A 22,727-nucleotide genomic window follows, 5' to 3' on the forward strand; every position below is an offset into this window, starting at 1 on the left:
CTTGCTTCTCATAGTTCTCTCAGCCTGCTTTCTTATAGAACCCAAGACCACCAGCCCAAGGATGTCACCACCCACAATAGGTTGGGCCCTTCCTGATCAATTACTAATTAAGAAAATGCCTTATGGCTGGATCTTATGGAGGCATTTTCTCAACTGAGGTTCTGGAACCTCCTTTCAGGTAACTCTAGCTAGTGTCAAGTTGTCATAAGACTAGTCATTGAACTAGAGTAAGAAATTAAGTGAATGGTTTTAATTGTGCATCTTACTTCCAATTCATCCTCTGTTTAAACTTAAAGTTTGGACAGTACCCTGAAGATAAACTTGGTGTCACTGAACCATATTGCTTTTGTCAAAGCATTGATTAAATGTCCTCTCTGCTTTTTACCTGTCTATCATGTTGGGATAGGAGGCCACGCCAGCCTTATAGGGGCTATTGGATCTGTGGCTTTGCGCTAAATCTCCAGTTAAAGCATTGATCTAGGAGACAGAACTTCAACCAAGTTGAGTTATTTCCTCCTCCATTTTCTTTTTCATGAGCATCAGTTATTCCAACTTTTAGTGTTTTTAGTTTTAATTTAGTTTAGCTTGTTTTTTCCAACATGAAACCTTCATTCATACTTGAGTGAAAGTGCTCTTAACTGCTGAGTCCTCTCTCTGGCCCCAAGTGTCTGATTCTTAAGTAGATGTTCTATCATTTCTTTTAGCTTTAGCCCATATCTTGCTTTCTTGTAGAAATTCCCATTCTTGAGCCATATTTGGGTGTGTAAATCAGGTTGTTTCATGGCCTGCTTAGGATTTCTGTTTCTCAAGTCTGCTAAGCTAATTGCTACTTTCCAGATTTCAATATATTTGTTATTGTTTCTTATGAAGTAAAAATAGAATGAAAATAAATTGTAAAAAATGTGAATATATGCACAACATTCAAACTATAAATGAAAAGAAACAATAAAATATTGTTTTTCATCTGTCAGTGAATGACAGTAGGAGATAGTTCAGCAGAAAATATGCTGTTTACTCTTTCTTCATAGAGGAATACTTAGAAGACAGCAAATAAGAGCGGGATTTTATAAATAAATATAATAATACAGACTCCCTGGCAAATAAACTAATAGAATTTGCTGTCAGGGCAGTCCATGTCTACAGAATTCCTTTAGCTACATGTCCGTGGGCTATTATTTATGATAAGTACATTAGGAGTCTATGGAGTTTATAGAGATATAAATCAGCCTATTCAGTGATAAATAGATATGTATACATGCCATTAGCAAATTAAGAATTTTCCAGATATTCCACTACTAAGTCCTTGAAAATAGTATATAATTAGCATGCTAAAGTGCCACTATCACACAAGGGTAGAATGGGAGACAGAGTGGTTATCACATATTTGTAGTTAGAATGCTTTAAAAATAGGAGGTAGGCATGGTGCACTTAATCCCTGCACTCATGAAGAGAAGCAAATGGATCTTTGTGCATTCCAGGTCAGCTTGGTCTACATACATAAAAAAGAAAACACAACAGAATCAACAGGCATATTAAACTATTTTAAATATTGCATTGTGATGCATTGTTCCTAATAAAGGAAAATTTCTGACACTTAAAATGACATTTGTAAGCCAAATAATAAGAGAAAGGGACCGTAAAAATCTATTTGTCAACTTTATACCTAAAAATTAATGCAAAGTGGAAGTAGTAAGAGAGACAATGTTTTATCTCAGTATGTAAGTAGAACAAATAATATATAAAAACTATCAAGAATGCTTTGATTAAAAAATGATTTCTATGAGCCATGTTGAGTGGCTATGGTGAACAATGCTATGTGGCCTAACAGCAGGCCAGACAACAGCTACTGCAAGCTGGGGACTGTAGAAAGTTTCATAAATAAACACATCGTCTAACTAGTTTTCTTCTATGGTGTGTGACTTCCTGTAGAGGTTTGAACAAATGTCTATTTACCCCAGATAGGGAACCAGCACCCTACAAAAGAATAATTCTACCCAAGTCTACTTTGATTAACCAAAGAGTTTATTGGGGTTACTTACAGGAGCCTGGGTGACTAAAAGGCAGAGTGCATCACCAAAAGGCTGACCATGACATGGGTGATGACTCATGAAAGTTGCATCCCTGAAACTCCTTGCCCAACTTGAAGATGACCCCACCAGAGAGCCTCCCCCTAACAGCCATTTACTGCTTTTTATAACCTTGGAGTATTGTGAATCCTGTACCTTACTAAGCATTGTTTTTATTGCCTCTTAAATCTTGTAAGCCTCATTCTTCAAAGAGAAAGGCTCCGATCCAGAGGAGATAGCTACCTAACATTGTATACCACAGCATTCAATCTGACCCATGGCTTTACTTTTAGTAAGATGGGGAGAGGGTGCAGCAAGGTGCAAATGTTTAGAATTTCTTTGGAAATGTCCACTTGCTAGATTTCTTCCAAACTTACAAGCAAATTCTTGATTATTGACTGGTGTTAATGCCATCTAACTTTTTGTAGTCTTTCTTTGATTTGCCACCATATTGACAACTTCAGATGGCAGGCCAGTGTAGAATCTCCTTAATTTCTCCTCTTGTTTCTTCTGTTTTATCTTTAGCTGCTCCAGAAGAATCTCAGCCTGATCCTGCCGTGGTAGCTGAGGACTTCCTGTGGCCCATCCACTATTGTTAGGGAAGCCACATACTCAAATTTATTTTTGAAGCACATGGAAGTAGTCTTTCAATCTTGGTGTCCTGTGTTGATCACACTTGATCTCTGAGTATGCTGAAGATCAAACATTACTTTCTTTCCTTTTTTTGTTTTTTTGAGACAGGCTTTCTCTGTGGCTTTGGAGGCTGTTCTGGAACTAGCTCTTGTAGACCAGCCTGGTCTCGAACTCACAGAGATTTGCCTGCCTCTGCCTCCCGAGTGCTGGGATTAAAGGCTTCGGCACCACTGCCTGGGCAAACATTACTTTCTTGCTGAAAGTGGTAGTGCTAGTTTTGGGAGCACTATCAAGGTGAATTGGTTAATCTTCCAGATATATGTGATACACATTCTTTTAAAGTTTAAGGATATAAAAATGGTGAACTGTATACTCTTTCAAAAACTCACAGTTTATACAGCAACACAAAACTGAGGGTGTTAGCATTCCATTACTATGATAAAATGCTTGTGTGTGGTAGTTTGGATGAGAATTTCCCCCGTAGACTCAGGTATTTGAGTTGGTGCTGCTGTTGGTGATAAGTTTAGGAGGTTTGGCCCTGTTGGAGAAAATATGTTGTTGGGGATGGGGGTTTGAGGTTTCAAAAATCATGTATCATTTCTAGTTTGCTCTCTGTGCTTGATGTTTGTGATTCAGACTTCCTGCTTCTGCTGGCATGCCTTTGCTCCACCATGATGGACTCTAACTCTCTGGAACTATAAGCCCCAATAAATTTCTTTCTTCCATATGTTCTATAGTTGCTCGTGGTGTTTTAAAAGCAGCAAACACAGCATGAGATAGCATAAAAAGAAGAAAGGTCAGTTGGACTAATGAGTTTCAAAGGTTTTAGTCCAGAGTAACTTGGGCTCATTACTTTTGGGACTGTAGTGAGATATATTATCATGACAAAGGTCACTTTGAGGAGCAAGCTGATCACTTCATGGTGGCCGAAGGAAAAAGTCAAGGTCCCACAATTCCTTTGGAGGCAATGTCTCCAATGAGCTAGGGCCTTACACTAAGCCCACTTTCTAAAGTCTCCACTATCTCCAAATAGCTAAAGACCAAGCCTCCAATACACGGGTCTTTGGGGGACATTTAAGATCCAAACTGTAACAGTAAGCAACAATTGAAAAGGAATATAGTCAGGTTTAGAGTCAGGTGGACAATGGCATCAATGCATTTGTTGGAGCTTAGTAAACTAAAACTACAATGAACTCAAGTGGGAGTGCTGCCATACCTTGGGGGTAGTAATAAGAGGAAGCCATTATTATACTTTGGCATGAATCAACTCCTGCAAGAGTAGACTCAGTAGAAAAGTGACAGAGTCATGGTTGTAAGGCAAAGGATGTCTGGTCGTGGAGTGCAGCCATTGCTAACCCTGTCTTGGTCTAGTTCTCTTCCTAGTTCTCTTGTCAACTAAGTGAATGGTAGTGGAAGAAGAGAAAGATCATGAAGTCTCTCTTTTCTTCCTTGTGCCTTTTTTCTTAAGGGTAGAAAGTCATTTAGCACAGGGATCCTCCTAACTGCCATCTCTAGGAAGAAGAGTCCAAGGCAGAGTGTTTACAAGAATGTCAATTTTCTATTGGTGCTCTGAGGTATCAGAATTTGGGTATTTTATAAAAGGTTTATTTAACTCCATTTGGGAGGTTGAAAATCCAAGATCAAATAGCTCCATTATTTTGGCCTCTTGTCAGTGTCCTCTTTTCTATGTCATATGGTTGATGACCTCATGGAAGGAGCACATACAAGATGGGAGATTACAGGGTAAAACAGAAAGGCACAGTGGGGAGGACCAAGTCTTGTTCCTTATAACACTAACAAGGGTTCTATCCCTAACACTTAAAAAAAGGAAAACAAATTAGAAATGGAAGAAGGGTGTGGGAGATGGTAGAGCACTTGTCCAGCAGGGTCTAACCCCCAAAGCTCTCCTCCTGCCCCCATGAAGTAGAAAGGAGACAGAGTGACTGTTAGTGTCAAAACTTAAGAGAAAATACAGTACAGAAAAGCCATTAGATTTATTGACTCCCAGGCTACTATTGATCTTCCAGAAGTATTTTGGTTAATGGGAGAAATGGAAGCCACCTTGTCAAGTTTAAATTTTAGGGGATTCCTTTTTGTGGTGATTTGAATAAGCATGGCCCCCATAGGGTCACAGTTTTAAACGCTTAGTCACAAAGGAGGGGTGCTATTTGAATTTTTAAAACTTTCTTTTTATTTATTCTTTGTGTATTTCACATTATGCATCTCGATCCCATTCATTTCCCATCCCCGTGAATCTGCCCTCTCTCTGCCCTTGCAGACCCCCCCCCAATAAAATTTACACAGTGAGTCACAAAGTAAACCCTTTTATCCATATATCTTTATTTGCAAGTGTTTATTGCAAGAGTCATTGGTCTGGTTGGAGGCCTCTGGTTTCTGCTACACTATAGATGCTGGGCCCTCACTGGGACTCCTTTTGGTTATCCTGCTGTTGCCTTGTGTTGTGGAAATCCTGCAGCTTTGGGTCTGGAGGACTGGTCCCTTTACATGCTCCAGAAGATCACAGATGGGATGGATGTTGGAGTGGGTCAACACATAACCCTGGTTCTGAGCCTGGGTAATTGCAGGGTTGGTCAGCCTGCCTGCTTTCCCTTGCCCTCCCCACTAGGGTGAGCTCTCCTGTGTTGCAGGAGTTCATCCCTTGCAGTTATGAGCAAGGGGTGGGGCCAGTTCTCCTGCTTTCACATCCTCAGTGTCTGTTCACCCGCACCTACACCTTCAGGGCCATTGTCCTGAGTGCTGCAGATGAGGGGCAGGAACAGCTCTCACATTCTTATGACCAGCTCTCCCACCCGGCTCAGGCATTGATGGGGGTGGCCTCTCTCCTGCCCATGCCACCACATGACAGATAACTATGGGGAAAGCTCTTCCGTGCTCACAACATCAGGGCTGGCTCACCCATACCTCTGCCAACAGGATTGGCTCTATTGTGCTGCTCAGGAGAGGTACAGGGCCTGCTCTCCTGAGTGTTGCAGCTGTTAGTAGGCAGGGGTAGCTCTCCTGCCCTTCTGACCTCAGGGCTAGCTCCCCTGCCTGCCTCAGGTGTCGATGAGTGGGTGGTTGGGGCGTCTCTTCCCCACCCATGGAATGGCATTATTTGAAAGAATTAGAAGGGTTAAGAGACATGGCCTTGTTGGAGGAAGTGTGTCACTGGGGGTCGACTTTGAGGTTTCAAAAGCCAAGCTCGGAGTCTCCCTCTGCCCATGGATCAGGATGTAGCATTGTTCTAGCATCTGACTACTGCCATGCTCCCCACCATGATGACGATGGATTAAACCTCCGAAATTGTAAAAAAAAAAAAAAAAAAAAAAGCCCTCAATTAAATTCTTTCTCTTAGAATAGTTGCCTTGGTCATGGTGTCTTTCACAGCAATGTAATAGCAACCGTCTTATTTAGGGTTTCTATTGCTGTGAAGAGACACCATGGCCACAGCAATTCTTATAACTGGGGTGGCCTGCTTACAGTTTCAGAGGTTCAGTTCATTATCATCATGGTGGGATATGGCAGTGTGCAGGCAGACGTGGTCCTGGAGCTGACAGTGCTACATCTTGCGGGCAGTGGGAAGTCAGCTGACTGTTACACTGAGGGAAACTTGAACAAAAGAAAACTCAAAGCCCATCCCCACAATGACACACTTTCTCCAACAAGGCCATACCTCCTAATATTGCCATTCCCTTTGGGGGCCAACTTTTTTCCAAACCACAACAGTAACTAAGACATGTTTTGTGGAGTCAAGTTACCATAAAAAATAAACAAGTTATATTTACTAACAAGGAAGATTTAGACAGTGTAAGAGTGAGATTGAAAATCCAAATAAAAATAGCCACAAAAAATGAGAGGGCAATGTTTGAGAATGCAAGATGTGGAGTTCTATACTAGAAGAAAGGAGAGCTGACCTATGATTTTGTTCCCCACCCATCTTCCCTGAGACAGGGTTGTTTGTTTTTTTCTTTTTTTATTAATTTATTTTTTTACATGCCAATCCCAGTTCCCCCTCCCTCCTCTCCCCCTCAGCCCTCCTCCCCCACCACCCTTCCTTCCATTTGCTCCATGGAGAGGGTAAGGCCTCCCCTAGGAAGTCTACTAAGCAAGACAGGGTTTTTTGGTATTGCCCTGACTGTGTATTGCCCTGACTGTCCTGGAACTCACTCTGTAGACCAGGCTAGCCTTGAACTCACAGAGATCTGCCTGCCTCTATCTCCAGAGTGCTGGGATTAAAGGCATGCACCACCACCACCCAGCTTCAATCAGTGATTTTTAATTGCACCTCTAAGTCAAGGACTCTGTTAGACTCCTTTCACTCCTTTGTGATATCATGCATAAATTAAGTACACAGTAAACATTCGTGGAATTGGTTGTAATTTTATAAAATTTAGTTTAGAAAACAAAAGAAGAAAAACCAGAATTATAGCAAATCCAAACAAAAAGCTGGGGAAAGTAAAATGTGTCATATTTTCACAATCTCAGGCAGCCTGGAAGCACTGTGGATAGTGATCTTTACAAAGTCACTTTCTCAACACTGGCTTCATTTCTCAGCCCATAAAGGGGGAAGCTGGAGGGAGATCTCTACTTCATCATTGTCTTCTAAGAATGTCACATGCTCCCAATGCAATACTTTTGTATTCTCCTTGGTGGTCATCCATAATACAGAATTTCCCATTTTTGTAGTTTTTTTTTTGCTTCACACTATTTTATTATAGTTATAGATTGGTTAGCAAGAGCTGGTCCATTGGCATTGGTTTTCTTTTGACATTTCCAGAATATAAAAAGGAACAAGGGACTAATGAAGCAACTCAGCTGGTAACAGCTGTAGCAGCAAAGCCTGGTGTCCTGATTTTGATCCACAGGAGAAGAAGGTAGAAGGAGGAGAACAGACTCTGCTTACTTGGAATATATACACATATATGTATATTCGTATATATAAATCTTTTATGTGTCTGCTATTAAGTCATGTGCATAGTTTAAAATACATCTTGCTTTCTTCATAGATTAAATTTCAAACAAATGAGTATATTAACTAACTACACATTGCCACAAATATTTAGAAAACAGTAAAAACATGATTGATGGTAACACTGGAGTGGAACTTAATATAAAAGAAAATAATTGTTTTCTGAGGGAGGTGACTTTAAGTAGGAAAAATCTAAGCTGACTAAAATAATGAAAGTGTCCTATCATGTGAAAAACAGGGGAGAAAATGGTCCAGGCAGAAAGGACAGCAAAGGCCACACTGGTCAGGAAAGAATGTGGTGCTAGAAACAATATCATTTTGAGCATTGTGCTTTAAAAAACACATAAAACTTTCCATCTTCATTATGTTGAAATATGTGGGTTTTTACTGATAACTACACTCACATGTTGTGCATCAGATCTCAAGAACCCTTATATCTTGCAAAATTCAAGATGTGTGCTTATTGACAACACCCCTTTTGTCCCCAATTCCAGAAAACATAATTATACTTTTCCTCCCCCTCCTCAGTCTCACCCCGATTTTGAAATAGAATCTCATGCCACCCAAGCTGACCTCAGAATTTCTAGGTTGCTAAGGATGACACTGAATTCCTGCTCCTCCTCCAAAATGCTGTGTCCTCATGCTCAGCTTACAGGTCTGCCTTACACTGGTGTGTGTCTGGTCATGTCAGGTACATCATGTAGGTGGGGTCATGTGGGATTTGTCTCCCTGTGACTGGCTTATTTCACATAGCAGTGTCTTTAAGCATGTGCCAGGATGTCCTTCTTCTTAAGGCTGAATGACATTCTGTGGCACCATATACTGCATTTTATTTGTTCACTAATACAGTGACATTCCACTGTATGTGTGTGCCGCTTTTGTTGATGCATTTATCTGTTAGACATGCTTACGGTGCTTCTCCTTCTTGTCCATTGAGACTAATGCTATTGTGAACGTGCTATGTAAGTACCTCAACATTTTCCCTGGCCTAGAGAGATGGCTCAGCTGTTGCAGAGTATCATGAACCTCTGCCATAATCCAGCCCTAGCATCATCACGTCCTCCTAGAGAAGATGTGACACCAGGCCACACTGCAGAAATACCGCCCTTAAGATAGGAAGCAAGTTCCGAGAAAACAGACTCATGGCTTATCTGCCAGTTAAAAAGATTAATCCTAGTGAAAATTACCAAGTCACTCGGGCATAGGCTTGAGCAAAAGAGGACAAGATTTTGAAAGAATTAAAACCTACAGTTAGGTTACCAGGTGACACAGGATGACCTAACCCTCTCACTGACCTCTGCTCTGCCAGGTTCATCACAGCTGCAGTTAACACCCCCATTCCCTCCCCTCCTCACTTCCCGCCTACGGTCTTATATAAATCCCTTTGGGATGAATAAAGGCTGTCGGCTTGATCAGAATCTTGTTTTGCCATCTGTTCCTGTACCCCCTGTCCTTCATTTTCTCCAAGGTGTCCCTGGTCTTATGTTGACTGTCCCCCACTGGCATGGTCAGCAGAGGACTCAAGTTCAGTGGCCAGCACCCAAGTCAGATCACAACTCCCTGTAGATCCGAATCCAGGGAATCTGATTTCATCTTCTGGTCTCTTCAAGCACTCTACACGTGCCACACACGCGCGCATGCGCGCGCACGCACACACGCACACACACACACACACACACACACACACACACACTTTTAAAGACCTTTCTTCTCATACATCTGTTTTTTGGATATAGACCTTGAATCATACAATAACTTTTTACATTTTTTAAGAAACTTCTATGACAGGACCATTTTATGTTTCTACCAACAGTGCAGATGAGTGTCAATTTTTCACATCCTCGGTAGCATTTGTTATTACCCACCCCCACTCCCACTCCCTGGATATCCTGTGGGTATTTAATGGTTTTTAAATGATTTTCTATTAAGCTAGGTCCTTGTGGTATAGTCTAGGCTGGCCTAGTCCTTGACATCTTCCTTCTCAGCACCGATACAGGTGTCTGTCACCACATCTGGCTTTGCAAGTTTGATTTATATTTCCTTACAATAGTAATGTGGAGCATTATATATATTCAAGTCTTTTGTCTATTTTTACAAAACAGTCTGTTGCTGTTGAATTATATGAGTTGTTCATATGTTCTAGATATGAACTCTAATTAGTTATTATTTGTAATCACTGTTTCCTGTCCTGTAGGTTGATTGCTCTCATGCACAGGAGTATCAAAGTTTGATTTAGTCCCACTTGTCCATTTTTTCTTTTGCTGTTAATGCTTTTTGAGTTATATCTAACACCCACCAAATCCAATGGCATGAAGCTTTCCTCCTGTGTCTTGTAGTTTTGGGTCCTTCACTTTGAGTTAAGTTTTGTATGTGGTTAAGATAGGAAACCAACTTCATTCTTTGACAACAGGATCCTCAGCTTCTCAATACTCTGGATTTTGATATTTATGAGGAAAGAGGAGGCAGGCCTGCTGATGGAGTGTGGTAGACAAGGAGCACAGTGGAAGGTGAGATAGGGCCGTGAAGGGATGTTAGAGAATCCCAAGAATTAACAGCCAGAGATCATTATGTGCAGATTTATACTTTGAAAACAGAAGAAAAAGGAGGCAGAGATAGGTGGATCTCTGTGAATTTGAGGCCAGCCTGGTCTACAGAGTGAGTTCCAAGACATCCAGGGCTGTTTCACAAAGAAATGCTGTCTAGAAAAACCAAAAAGAAAAAGAAAAAGCTTAGTATATTCCATGTTTCCATGTGCAAATAACATTAGCACCTTTGCAACTTTTCTGAGAGATAATGTATTTATTTTACTAATATTTACCCTTCTTGCTTTCATCTATCTATCTATCTATCTATCTATCTATCTATCTATCTATCTATCTATCTATCTATCCATCCATCCATCCATCCATCCATCCATCCATCCATCCATCCATCCATCCATCTATCTATCTATCTATCTATCTATCTATCTATCTATCTATTTTTTGTCTGTTTGAGACAAGGTCTCTGTATGTAGCCCTGGCTGTCCTGGAGCTCCTTATACAGAGCAGGCTGGCCTTAAACTCACAGAGATCTGCCTGTCTTTTCCACCCAATTTCACCACATTATCTTTCTCTCTAAACTATTAACTCTGTGAACCTCCACTTTTGTCCTATGTACTTTTAAATCTGTCCAGGTTTTTTTGGAGGGCACTCAGTGCTAAATTTACAATTGGCCATCTTGCTTCAACTATCCTGAGCTCGTCTTTTCTTACTTTTCAGTATGTATTATGGTAGAATATTCTTTTTTAGTACAATTTTCTTTGTGTAATCGGTACTCCTAATGGAACAGATCACAATGCCTTGAGAAAAATTACATGTCCTAACTTGCTTTTCTGGATCAAGCCCATCAGTTTTATTCTTTAAAATAGTCATAATAACCACATGGTCCATAATCTCACTCCTAGGCATGTATCTTAATAAAAAACATACCATCATACAAATATTTGTCTATCAGTGTTCACAGAGGCATTATTCATAATAGTTCAAAGTGGAAACAATTAATACTCATCTTATTGAGCCACAACATAGAATGGAATACTAATAATGCTACATCAAAGATAAGCCTTGGAAATATGCTAAGCAAAAGCAGACAACCACAAAAGACCACATATTATGATTATATTTTAATGACATGCATGGAGTATATAAATCTATGGAGACAAAGTAAATAGAGAAGATGGAGGGATGGGTAGGACTGAGGTAGAGAATTTCTCCTATGGGTAGGATTGAGGTAGGGAATTTCTCCTCGAGGTTAATGAAACTGTTCCAGGACAGGTAGTGGTGATGACAGCAAAGGAATATAAGCATGCTAAACCCTGTATACATATATATATATGAGAATATTTCATTTCTTAAAATGCTACCTTTTTTAACATGTAGGAGATTGCAAATAGATCCACATCAATCACCATGCACTAAACTCAAGTCCAAATGGATCAACGACTTCAATATAAATCTATCCATACTGAACCTCAGAGAAGAGAAAGTGGGAAATACATTTGAACACTAGGCACAAAAAACCACTTCCTGAATAAAACATCAGTAGCACAGACACTGAGAGCAACAATTAATAAATGAGAACTCCGGAAACTGAGACTCTTCTGTAAAACAAAGAACATGGTCAACAAGACAAAGCGGTTCCCTACGGAATGGGAAAAGATCTTCACCAACCCCACATCTGGCAGAGGGATGATTTCCAAAATATACAAAGAATTCAAGAAAATAGACATCAAACTACCAAATAATCCAATTTAAAAATGGGGGAACAGATCTAAACAGAATTCTCAACAGAACAATCTTAAATGGTGGAAAGACACTTAAGGAAATGCTCAACATCTTTAGTCATCAGGGAAATGGAAATCAAAACCACTTTGACACTCCATCTTACACCAATCAGAATGGCTAAGATCAAAACACTAATGACAACTTATGCTAGAGAGAATGTGGAAAAAGGAGAATGCTCCTTCAGTGCTGTTAGGAGTGCAAACTTGTACAGCCGCTGTGGAAATCCGTATGGCAATTTCTCAGAAAATTAGGGATCAACCTACCTCAAGAACCTGCAATACCACTGTTGCGCATATACCCAAAGGAGGCACATTCACACCAAAAGAGCATTTGCTCATTATTTGTAATAGCCAGATCTTGGAAACAATCTAGATGCCCTCAACTGAAGAATGGATAAAGAAAATGTGGTACATTTACACAATGGAGTACTACTCAGTGGTAAGAAACAATAATATCCTAAAATTTGCAGGTAAATGAACAGAACTAGAAAAAAAATCATCCTGAGTGAGGTAACCCAAAACCAAAAAGACAAATATAGTATGTACTCACTCATAAGTGGATACCAGACATAAAGCAAAAGATATTCAGCCTGCAATCCACAACCCTCTTCCAGAAAGACATGGAAGCAGATGCAGAAATCTAGAACTAACCATTGGGCCAAGGTCCTGGAGTACAATCAAAGTGGGGGAGGAGCAATAATATGAACAAAGGAGTCAAGACCATGATGGGGAAACCCACAGAATCAGCTGACCCAAGCTGGTGAGAGATCACTGACTCAGGTTTGGCAAATGGGGAACCTGCATAAGACCGAACTAGACTCCCTTAATATAGATGACAATGGTGTGACTAGGACAATATATGAGGCCACTGGCAGTGGGTCCAAGATCTAACGCTAATGCACAAACTGACCTAGTGAAAGATGGAGAGGTGCCTTGGTCCTGCCTCAAGGAGATGAAGGGACAGACTTGGTAGACTTCCTAGGGGAGGCCTTACCCTCTCCGAGGAGCAGATGGGAGGTGTGTGGGTGGGTGAGTGGGAGGAGAGAAGGGAGGGGGAACTAGGATTGGAATGTAAAAAATAAATTAATAAAAACAGCAAAAAATATAACCTTTTTGACCACATACTAGAGAAATGAGGATAAAGACATACTACTCAAGTCAGGCCAGTGGCTCATGCCTGTAATCATCATACTCTTGAGGCTAGGGAAGGAGGATTGATGTGACTTTGCAGCCAACTTGGGCTACATGGAGAGTTCTAATCCAGCAGAAACTATAAAGTGAAACCTTGTTGAAAACAAAACAACAAATGAAACCAAACCAAAAGACCTAGCTAATCAACCAAAAACTAACCAACTGAAAGAAGCACTGTTGGGAAATGAGGTGCAGTAGTGATCATAAAACATTTTGGCACCATACATTGAGATTCTTCTTATGAAAAGAACTTCCTTGTACCCCAGACACCTCATGGCAAGAAAAGAGTTTCTGTTTTAGAGGATTACATTGGACTACAGGGAATTTGGGGTTTGTTTCTTTGAGGATGTTGCATCAGAAATTTAAGATGAAAATGTTGGGTGGAGCATTTCAGTGAGTTTATTTATTGAGTTCTATTTTAAAATCCATTCCTTTGGTTGTGGAAAGTATTTTGTTATGGACTGAGGATGGAGACCATCCCCTAAAATGTGACACTTGAGATGCTCATTACTCGGAGTACCGAGTGCTACAATTTTGAAGAAAAATAAGTTGTTTTCAACATTTTTTTTCCTCCACAGGAACTGTTTTATAATAAAATTACAGAGAACACATTGTTACAGTGTACCATTGTAATCTTCCCCAATATCTAGGCTGTAGGTAGGATCCAAAAGGAAGACTTGTGAGCTCTTCCATGTAAGGGTCCTACACACAAGGCACAGACCACTGACCTCAGGGCCATTTCCTCCTTTCCCCATCTTCCCATCCTTCCTAAAGTTACTGCTCCAGGCCTAAAGGCAAACAGCTTGCCTGTTTCCTGTGTGCATTACTTCCCCCATCAAAGTGGATGAGAATTCTTTAGCAATCCATACATATGAGGAAAATTGTACAGCTACAGACTCAGTAGACAGGAGAAACTCCTGAACAAAGAAACTACCAGGAGGCAAATGTAATACCTAGAGACACTTATGACTGAACTCAGTATAATTTTCTTCATTTACCTTCAAGCAATTGGAGTTTGTTAGGAATTATGTATGTATGGTAATTGGTGTGTCACCACTTCCTGGGATGATGGTAGTTAATCCTTAATAAGTGTGGCAAGTTCTTCCAGTAAGAAAGGTCAGTTCTGCTAATGTAGAATTAATTTAGTTGCTCTGAATGTCTTTACCATGAATCCAAATTGTTGTATGTTGAGAGAAGCCTTTTCCTTGCCAGCCACTTTGGTTTTTCCCCACCAGTCGCCTGGGTTCTGCCACGTTGTATTCCCCAAATAACACACAAGACGCTGTATTAATTATGAAGCTGTTGGCCATGCTTATTTCTTACTGGCTAGCTCTCACTTAAGTATTTACTCCATAATTGTTAATCTAAGTATTTTTCTTACCGGAAAAAGGGTCTGGACTTCTTACCCCTATGGCAGCTACATGATGACTCCCTGTGTTTCTCCTTCCCAGAGTCCTCCTGGACTCCTAGTGCCACCTATTTTTTTTCCCTATTGGCCAACAGTGCTTTATTGATATATACACAGGACTTCCCCATCATCTCCTCTTTTCTGTCTAAACAAAAAGAAAGGTCTTAACTTTAACTAGCCAAATTATATATAACAGAACAGCTATCAAGAAAGAACATAGTTACAACATTTTGTCTATCAACATTTGGCAAGATTTAAAGAAAATATCATCTATCCCATCCTTGTGAGTCCAAAGTCCTATATGTAGCTTATCTTTTATCATACTAAGGAAAACTACAATTATCTGTCTTCAACTCCATCAGACCACAGAAGGATAATATATAAACACTGTAATTGACAGAGGCATCTTGCTACCTGGTCAGTCACCTGAAGTTCCTCTGTAATGTTGGGGCATCCATCTTCAGCCCATAGGCCACACTGTGTCCGGAAGACTTCTCAGTAAAGCAGGAAATTTCAAACTGTCCATCTTCATCAGCAGTCTGTCAGTCATTTTTCTGTGTCCTGCAGAAATTCTTGTAGACTCTTCCATGAAGCAGGAACCCTGAAGGACTATTTGAGTTCAGCAGTCACTTTCCTGTGGGTCCTACATGTCCAGTTATACAGCAACAGTCAAGCAGTTGAGGCAAGAGCAGTTTCTTGCCCAAAATGGCTAATCTTGCCATGTTGAAAGCAAACTCCATAAAGAGTTTCTTCGATGCCAATCTTTATCTCAGACACAACTGATGATGTCAGGAGCAGACATTTCTCATTATCAAGAAAAACCCTAAACCATTTTAAATGCCATTTTCTGAAGGTCTTTGAAAGGCTTGAAGACTATCTACCTATTTTAAATATATCTCTGTATATCTAGAAAACCTAATTTACCTAACTATAAATTCTGACTATTATAAGTAACTGTCTATAATCTATATTTAATTATGCATTATGTTTTAAAAGATAAATATAAACATAATACTTAATCAAGAGGATAAATATATACATCACAAAATTGACCTTGAATTTGTATCCATAAATGAAAAACCATACCAATACAAAGTATTCATTTCCATACCACAATTCCCCTTTTACCTTTAAAAAGAGATTGGTTGTGATCATTAACCAATTATAAGCAACTCCATTCAAATGAAAACAAAGATTTATAAACAATATGGGGATTTGGACGTTGCTCATTCCAAACTGCTTTGTGCTGGAAGGGGGCACATGCCATGGGGATCATGACAAAACCTAGAAACCTGTATAAGTCATTATTTTCGGGGTCTGTAAGGCTGCATCATCTTAGCTGTTTCAGATGCTGGATCACCTGGCTCACTGCTTCCAGGGGTCTTGGTTCATCAAACTACAGAAGCCTGGAAAGAATCCACAGCTTTCCATTTTCTGTGGAAACACAAATAAAATACCTTTTGCAAAGTAACATATCCTTATACTTAAATTTTGAAATCAAGGCATTTTTAAAAAATATAAGTTGAATTAATTCAGCAACATTTATAATCAAGCATATTTTAGCAGTTTTTTCCTTCTTTAGCAATCAAAAAACTGAAAAACACAATAGCATACAGTATCCAAACTTTTTGTGTATTTTCCATCTTTACATGGCTTGTTTATTTATCTATTATTATTACTCTATTTCTTCTACTTTTATTTCTTTCTTTATTTCTCTGAGACAGGGTTTCTCTGGAAATCCGCCTGCCTCTACCTCTGGAGCAAATCCTACCGGCGTGTGCCACCATAGCTGGCTTCTCTATTTATTTATCACTATGCCGTTTCTTTTTCTCTCTCAATTTTATATATATTTTTTAGCACACTGTAAACCTTTAAAGGTTTTTATTCATCCAAGTTTGACTTTACTGTAAATCTTTATGTTTTTCTGGCCATGTGTCTTATCTGTTAAAACCACGGCTGTTTAAATTGCAGTTTTTTAAAGATGGCAGGCGTAAGTGTGACTCCAGCACACCCAGTCTATGCTGACATCCAGCAAAAGCTGCCCGCTTGGAGATGTGGTCACTGCCACTTCCAGCTGTGCGTATACACCTTTCGATTGTTGGCAGAGCCTCTTAAAAGAACCTTGCTGGTTTTTATTTTTTCTTATGCTGAGTCAGGAAGACTCCCTTAAGCGAGCCACCTGGGTCTCTGCTTGTCGCTAGCAAAACAGAGTCCACCTGAGAAAATGCTGCCACCAAGAACCTATGCTTTTATTTGTTCTTTTGTTTCTAAAATTCCTTTAAAGTTTTTGTTGTTCTACGTGGAAATTCAATCCCATATGCTGACACCATTAGTTATATAAGAAAAACCCTTGGGCCGGGCATTGGTGGCGCACGCCTTTAATCCCAGCACTAGGGAGGCAGAGGCAGGTGGATCACTGTGAGTTCGAGGCCAGCCTGGTCTACCGAGTGAGTTCCAGGACAGCCTCCAAAGCCATAGGGAAACCCTGCCTCAAAAAAGCAAAAAAAAAAAAAAAAAAAAAAAGAAAGAAAAACCCTTGGAAAATTACAAGAGTTACACAAACTGTACACAGTACTACAATTTCAATCCAATGACTCCAGTACTAGCTTGAGAATAACTTCTCAGGTCAACAGTATCCTCAAGAAAGTGCTGACACCCAGCTAATAAAATAGCATGAAATCACCCTAGGTTGTTATGCCTGCCTCCCATTATTGCAAGACACAGGAGAGCATTCAGTTCTTAACTCGTGTAGAAAACAAGTCCATGAAATAGTTTCCAGTATTAGATGAGCCACTCCCTGTACAACATGGAGAATTCTCTGTATCCCTTTTATATCCCACTCATGAAGTGTTTTCAGACCTTGGACCAGTGCCTCCCACTGGTTGCAAATAAACATGAGAGGGCACTGGCTGAGATGGGCATTTGAGAAGATCAGCTTTTGCTTCTGGTTATGGTTTTCAATGCCACGGCCACCTTTCAATTTCTCCCAAGTGTCAGTTCTACAAATGGTCTTTTTCTACAGACTAGTTCCTTGGTTATCTGAAGGCCAGTGTGGGTACCATTTTGAATCTCTCAGTTTTTTATTTCCTTCCCAGTAAGTCATTGAACTTTTCAATCCTCCAAAGAATATTTCTCAGATCATTTCTTCCCAACTATCATAGTTCTAGTTCTATGTTAGCTTCTTGTGGCCTGGTAGGCTTAAATTAAGCATCTGAAATGGGAAAGTAAGACTTGTTTTTTAACTCACTTTCTAGTTTGACCTGATGCTGTTTTCTGCCCTCGGTAAGCTTTTGACCCAAGCATACAGGTTTCTTTCTCTCACGTTGATGCTCTATCTTGGTTTTTCATTGCCTCTGCAATAAATTACAAAAAGAAAATAGTGCTGTGAGCAATACTAATGTATAATCTTTAAGTTGCAAAGGTCAAAAGCCTGATATGAATTTCTGTGGACCACAAAACTATGTGAACAGAGCTGTATTCTTTCTCCCTGCCCTGTATAAGAGATCAGCTTAGTCTCCCTTCCCAGTTTCCCGTGGCTACCCTCTTTCCTTGGCTTGTGGAGCTCTTCTTCCATTGTCAAAGCCAGACATGGCTGACCAATTTCTGTCATGTCACCAGCACTCTGGTTCCTGCTTCCCTGCTTTAAAGGGACCCGAGTAATTACACTGACTTGTATGCATAATTCAGGCTAATCTCATGGTTGTGGTTGTTGTTTGTTTGTTTGATTTTTTTGAGGTGAGGTTTCTCTGCAGCTTTGGAGCCTGTTCTGGAATTTGTTCTGTAATTGGCCTCAAACTCACTCACAGAGACCCACTTGCCTCTGCTTCCTGAGTGCTGGTATTAAAGGCATGCATCTCCACCACCTGGCTCACCTCCTGATTTTAATACCAGCTGATTAGCAATCTTAACTGTGTCTACAATAATCTTAGTTAGGGTTTCTATTGCTGTGAAGAGACAGCATGACTATAGCAACTCTGATAAAGGATAACATTTAGTTGGGGGTGGCTTGCTTACAGATTCAGAAGTTCAGTCCATTATCATCATGGCTGGGAGCATGGTGGCATGCAGGGAGATGTGGTGCCAGAGTAATAGCTGAGAGTCCTGCTGAGAGTACTTCAGGTCCACCATGTCCACAAGGTCTCCTGATTTCTCAAGTGCCTGGAAGGTCACAAGTTCTCCCAGTGATGCAATGATGCACTAGAAGGAATACACAGTCTTTGCCCAGGGGGAGAAAAATGCCTGTTCTAAAAGAAGATTTTGATAAGTGCATGCATCTGAGCATGCATGGCACTGGCTCAAAGATTTGACTTGAAGGTTTACTATATCAAGGTATGTTCTCTCTCATGTCTCCCTTTCCTCTAATTACATAGCCTGTTCCCCAGCAGCACCTGCACAATTCCCTGACTCCTACACTTCTTGTGCCCCTCCATTATTGCCCCTACTTGACCCAGAAACATGTTGTAGAATGGTGATGAAGGTGTATGTAATGTTGAATTCTCGTCCATCTTAGGCTCCTAGTACAGACTCATGGTGCCATGCAGAAGGATAATGGTACCCGAAAGTATTTTAGTCACCTCAACATCAGGACTCACCTTAAAACCAAAACCTCTGCCTTCTATTAGTAGCTTCCTTAGTCCTTGGGGGTTGAAGACCCACTCACCCTGTCTTCATCCTTCTTGTGTTCATGAACCTTAGAGATCTTTCTATAGGTGCTTGGTAGAGACCAAGGTCCAGGCTTTTTTGATCCATCATCTTCAAATTTGGGACATAAATGAGGCACCTGGCCCTCCTGATCTCCTCTTTCCTTTGTCTTTCCAGATCTGCTTCAAGAACACACAAGGTAGAAAGAATCAGAAAAAGATCAGAGAACGACCAGTGAATCCTGGCTGTGGATCTCATGATAGACCCACAGGCTGTGTTCCTCTGTCATTTCTGCCAGTGCAGATACCTGTGCCAAATCCCTTCCAGAATCAGCTGTACTCCTCACCTTAGTCCCTCGAGTAACTCTTAGGCCAGAAGTCCAACTTCTCCATCATTGATCAGACAAATGTGTGTCTCTTATATGAAGCCTTGAGTGTGGCCAGGCTGGCCAAGTCCCAGCAGCAAGAGACAGAGTCCCGTGTCAGTCAGCAGTGCATGCACCATCTGCACACCCAGCTCCAGTCCAAGATGCAAACTTGACACAAGCTCCAGAATCCAGCACTGCTTCAACAGCAGCCTAGAGGCTGCCAGTAAATCTACTGGAAAAGTAAAGGAGACTAAATCAGCCAACACCATTCCAGCCGCAGGTGATGGTCAAGACTCCACTGCCACCTGGGTCCAGCTTTTTATTGAACATATCTGTGAATGGGATACCTCTCTATATCAAGTATCCCAACCAAAGATTTTTTACCTTTGTATTTTTTTCTAAAAATTCATTTTTCATTATACATATCAACCTCAGGTTCCCTCCTTCCATTCTCCTGCCCTCCACCTCCCCACTTCCCACCCCACATTCACTCCTCAAAGTGGATAAGGCCTTCTTTGGGGACTCAAATTCCACATATCTCTCTTACTACTTCATAATGTGCACAACTTTGAGAAAATTAAAATCGTGGACACTTGAGATGACTCACCATTTACAATACCCACAAATATAAAATATCTTGGAGTAACTCTAGCCAGACAAATGAAAGACCTGTATGACAAGAAGGTTAAGTCCTTAGAAAAGGAAATTGAAGAGGATATTAGAAAATTGAAAGATTTCCCATGCCTTTTGATCAACACAATAAAAATGGCAATCTTGCCAAAAGCAATCTACACATTCAATGTAATCCACATCAAATCATAATGCAATTCTTCACAGACCTTGAAAGAACAACATTCAACTTCATAAGCAAATACAAAAAAACCAGAATAGCAAAAATAATCCTATACAATAAAGGAACTTCTGGAGGCATCATCATCCCTGACTTCAAACTGGACTATAGAGCTATAGTAATAAAACAACTTGTTACTGGCACAAAACAGACAGTGGGATAAATGGAATTGAATCAAAGACCCTGACATTAATCCACACACCTATAAATACCTGGTTTTTGACAAAGAATCCAAAATGATAAAACGGAAAAAGGAAAACATCTTCAATAAATGGTGCTGGTTTAACTGGATGTCAATATGTAGAAGATTACAAATAGATTCGTATTTATCACCATACACAAAACTAAAGTCCAAGTGGATCAAGGACCTCAACATACATCCAGTTACATTAAACCTGTTAGAAGAAAAAGTGGGAAGTAGCCTGGAATGCATTGACACAGAAGACCACTCCCTAAATATAACACAAGAAGCACAAAGACTAAGAGCAGCAATCAATAAATGGGACCTCCTGAAAATAAGAAGCTTCTGTAAGGTAAATGACACTGTCAATAAGACAAAACAACACCTAACATAATGGGAAAAGATCTTCACCAAATCCACATTTGACAGAGGACTGATCTCCAAAATATATGAAAAACTCAAGAAACTAGATATCAAAATACAAAATAATCCAATTGAAAAATGGGGCACAGAGTTAAAGAAACAACTCTCACCAGAAGAACCTCAAATGACTGAAAGACATTTAAGGAATTGATCAACATCCTTAATCATAGGGAAATGCAAATCAAAATGACTCAGAGATACCATTTTACAACTGCCAGAATGGCTAAGATAAAAAATACTGAGGACAGCTTAAGTTGGAGAGGATGTAGAGTCAAGGGAACACTCCTCCACTGCTGGTGTGAGTGCAAACTTGAAAATCAGTATGCCAGTTTCTCAGAAAATTGGAATCGATCTATCTCAAGACCTAGCAACACCCCTCTTGGCCATATACCCAGAGAATGTTCAATCATACAACTTGGGCACTTGTTCAACAATGTTCATAGCAGCATTATAATAACCAGGACATGGAAACAAGCTAGATGCCCCTCAACTGAAGAATGGAGAGGGAACTGGGGTTGGTATGTAAAATAAGATTGTTTTTAATCTAAATAAAAATTTATTTAAAGAAACAAAAAAACCCCAAACAAACAAAAAATAAAAAGAGCAGGCCTCCCAGAGATATCAACTGAACACAGCATAACAAGTAACAATAAGACTAAGCTACATTCTTTGTTCTTTTTGCACTGGTTGGTTTTCTTTCAGATTTGGATTTTTATCTCCTCTCCTCCACACCTTTTTGATTTTTGTTTTTTTTTTTTTTTTTGACACAGGGTTTTCCTGTACAGCTCTGGGTGTCCTGGAACTCATGCTGTAGATCAGGCTGGCCTTGAACACAGAGTGCTAGGATTAAAGTCGTGTGCCACCATCACTGGGCACTGTGACAAGTTCTTAAACTTAAGTTCTGATTAAATTAATGCTTAGGCTCAGAAACCTGTTTTCTTACTTTGTGATGATTAATATACAAAGATTATTGAAAAATATTAAGACATAAAAGTCATCAAAGAGCTGATTGCTTTCACCTGTGTTAGACTTACAAGCCCAAGTATACCTGGGGAAAATCCAGTAGCCACTGGAAGCTGTGGCTACCTTCTAGTTGAGCTACTGGGTACTATTTGGGACAAATCACTGGTCACACAAGTTCCGGGATCAGATGAGATAGAAGAGAAAGTGGTGTTTAATGTCATTTTGGTTTAGTTTTTAAGAATGAGACAGGGTAGGCATTGTGCAAGAGCACAGGACATGACATCAGGAGAGCACTGAGCCATCTTTTGCCAACTTCTGATAACTATGTGACCTGAGGAGGACGTGCCCACTCAAAAAACAAAATCTCCCTTGTCTATAAATATTACTATTTTCCAATGGCATATAATTGGATATATTCACCACACTTTAAGACTAAGATGGCCAACACAAAACAAACAGGGGTATTTTTGCAGACTTTCCTTCTTCTATTGTTTTGAACATTTTTTTGCCTTACTGGTCTTTGGCCTGTATATTATGGTTTTCAGTCTTGTGTTTTGATGGGACCTTTGTGTGTGTTTCTTCTGTTTTTTAAAATTATGGGTGTTTTATTGCCTATTTGCTTGCGAGAAAGAGAAAAAGAGAGAGAGGTGGGGGTCATGGGGAACATCTGGGAGAAGTTGGGGGAGGAGAAACCATGATCAGAATATATTG

At 40.1% G+C, this 22,727-nt stretch overlaps 1 long non-coding RNA gene across 1 annotated transcript; it reads left to right on the top strand.

The window, feature by feature from the left end:
- LOC121137216 lies at window positions 1-3,426 on the top strand. The gene is made up of 2 exons (XR_005874448.1): window positions 1-178; window positions 2,592-3,426. It is a non-coding gene; the product is annotated as an uncharacterized LOC121137216 (long non-coding RNA).
- The last annotated feature ends 19,301 nt before the right edge of the window (window positions 3,427-22,727 follow it).

This window comes from Mesocricetus auratus, unplaced genomic scaffold (genome assembly GCF_017639785.1).
Source record: "Mesocricetus auratus isolate SY011 unplaced genomic scaffold, BCM_Maur_2.0 Super-Scaffold_100676, whole genome shotgun sequence".
NCBI lineage: Eukaryota > Metazoa > Chordata > Mammalia > Rodentia > Cricetidae > Mesocricetus > Mesocricetus auratus.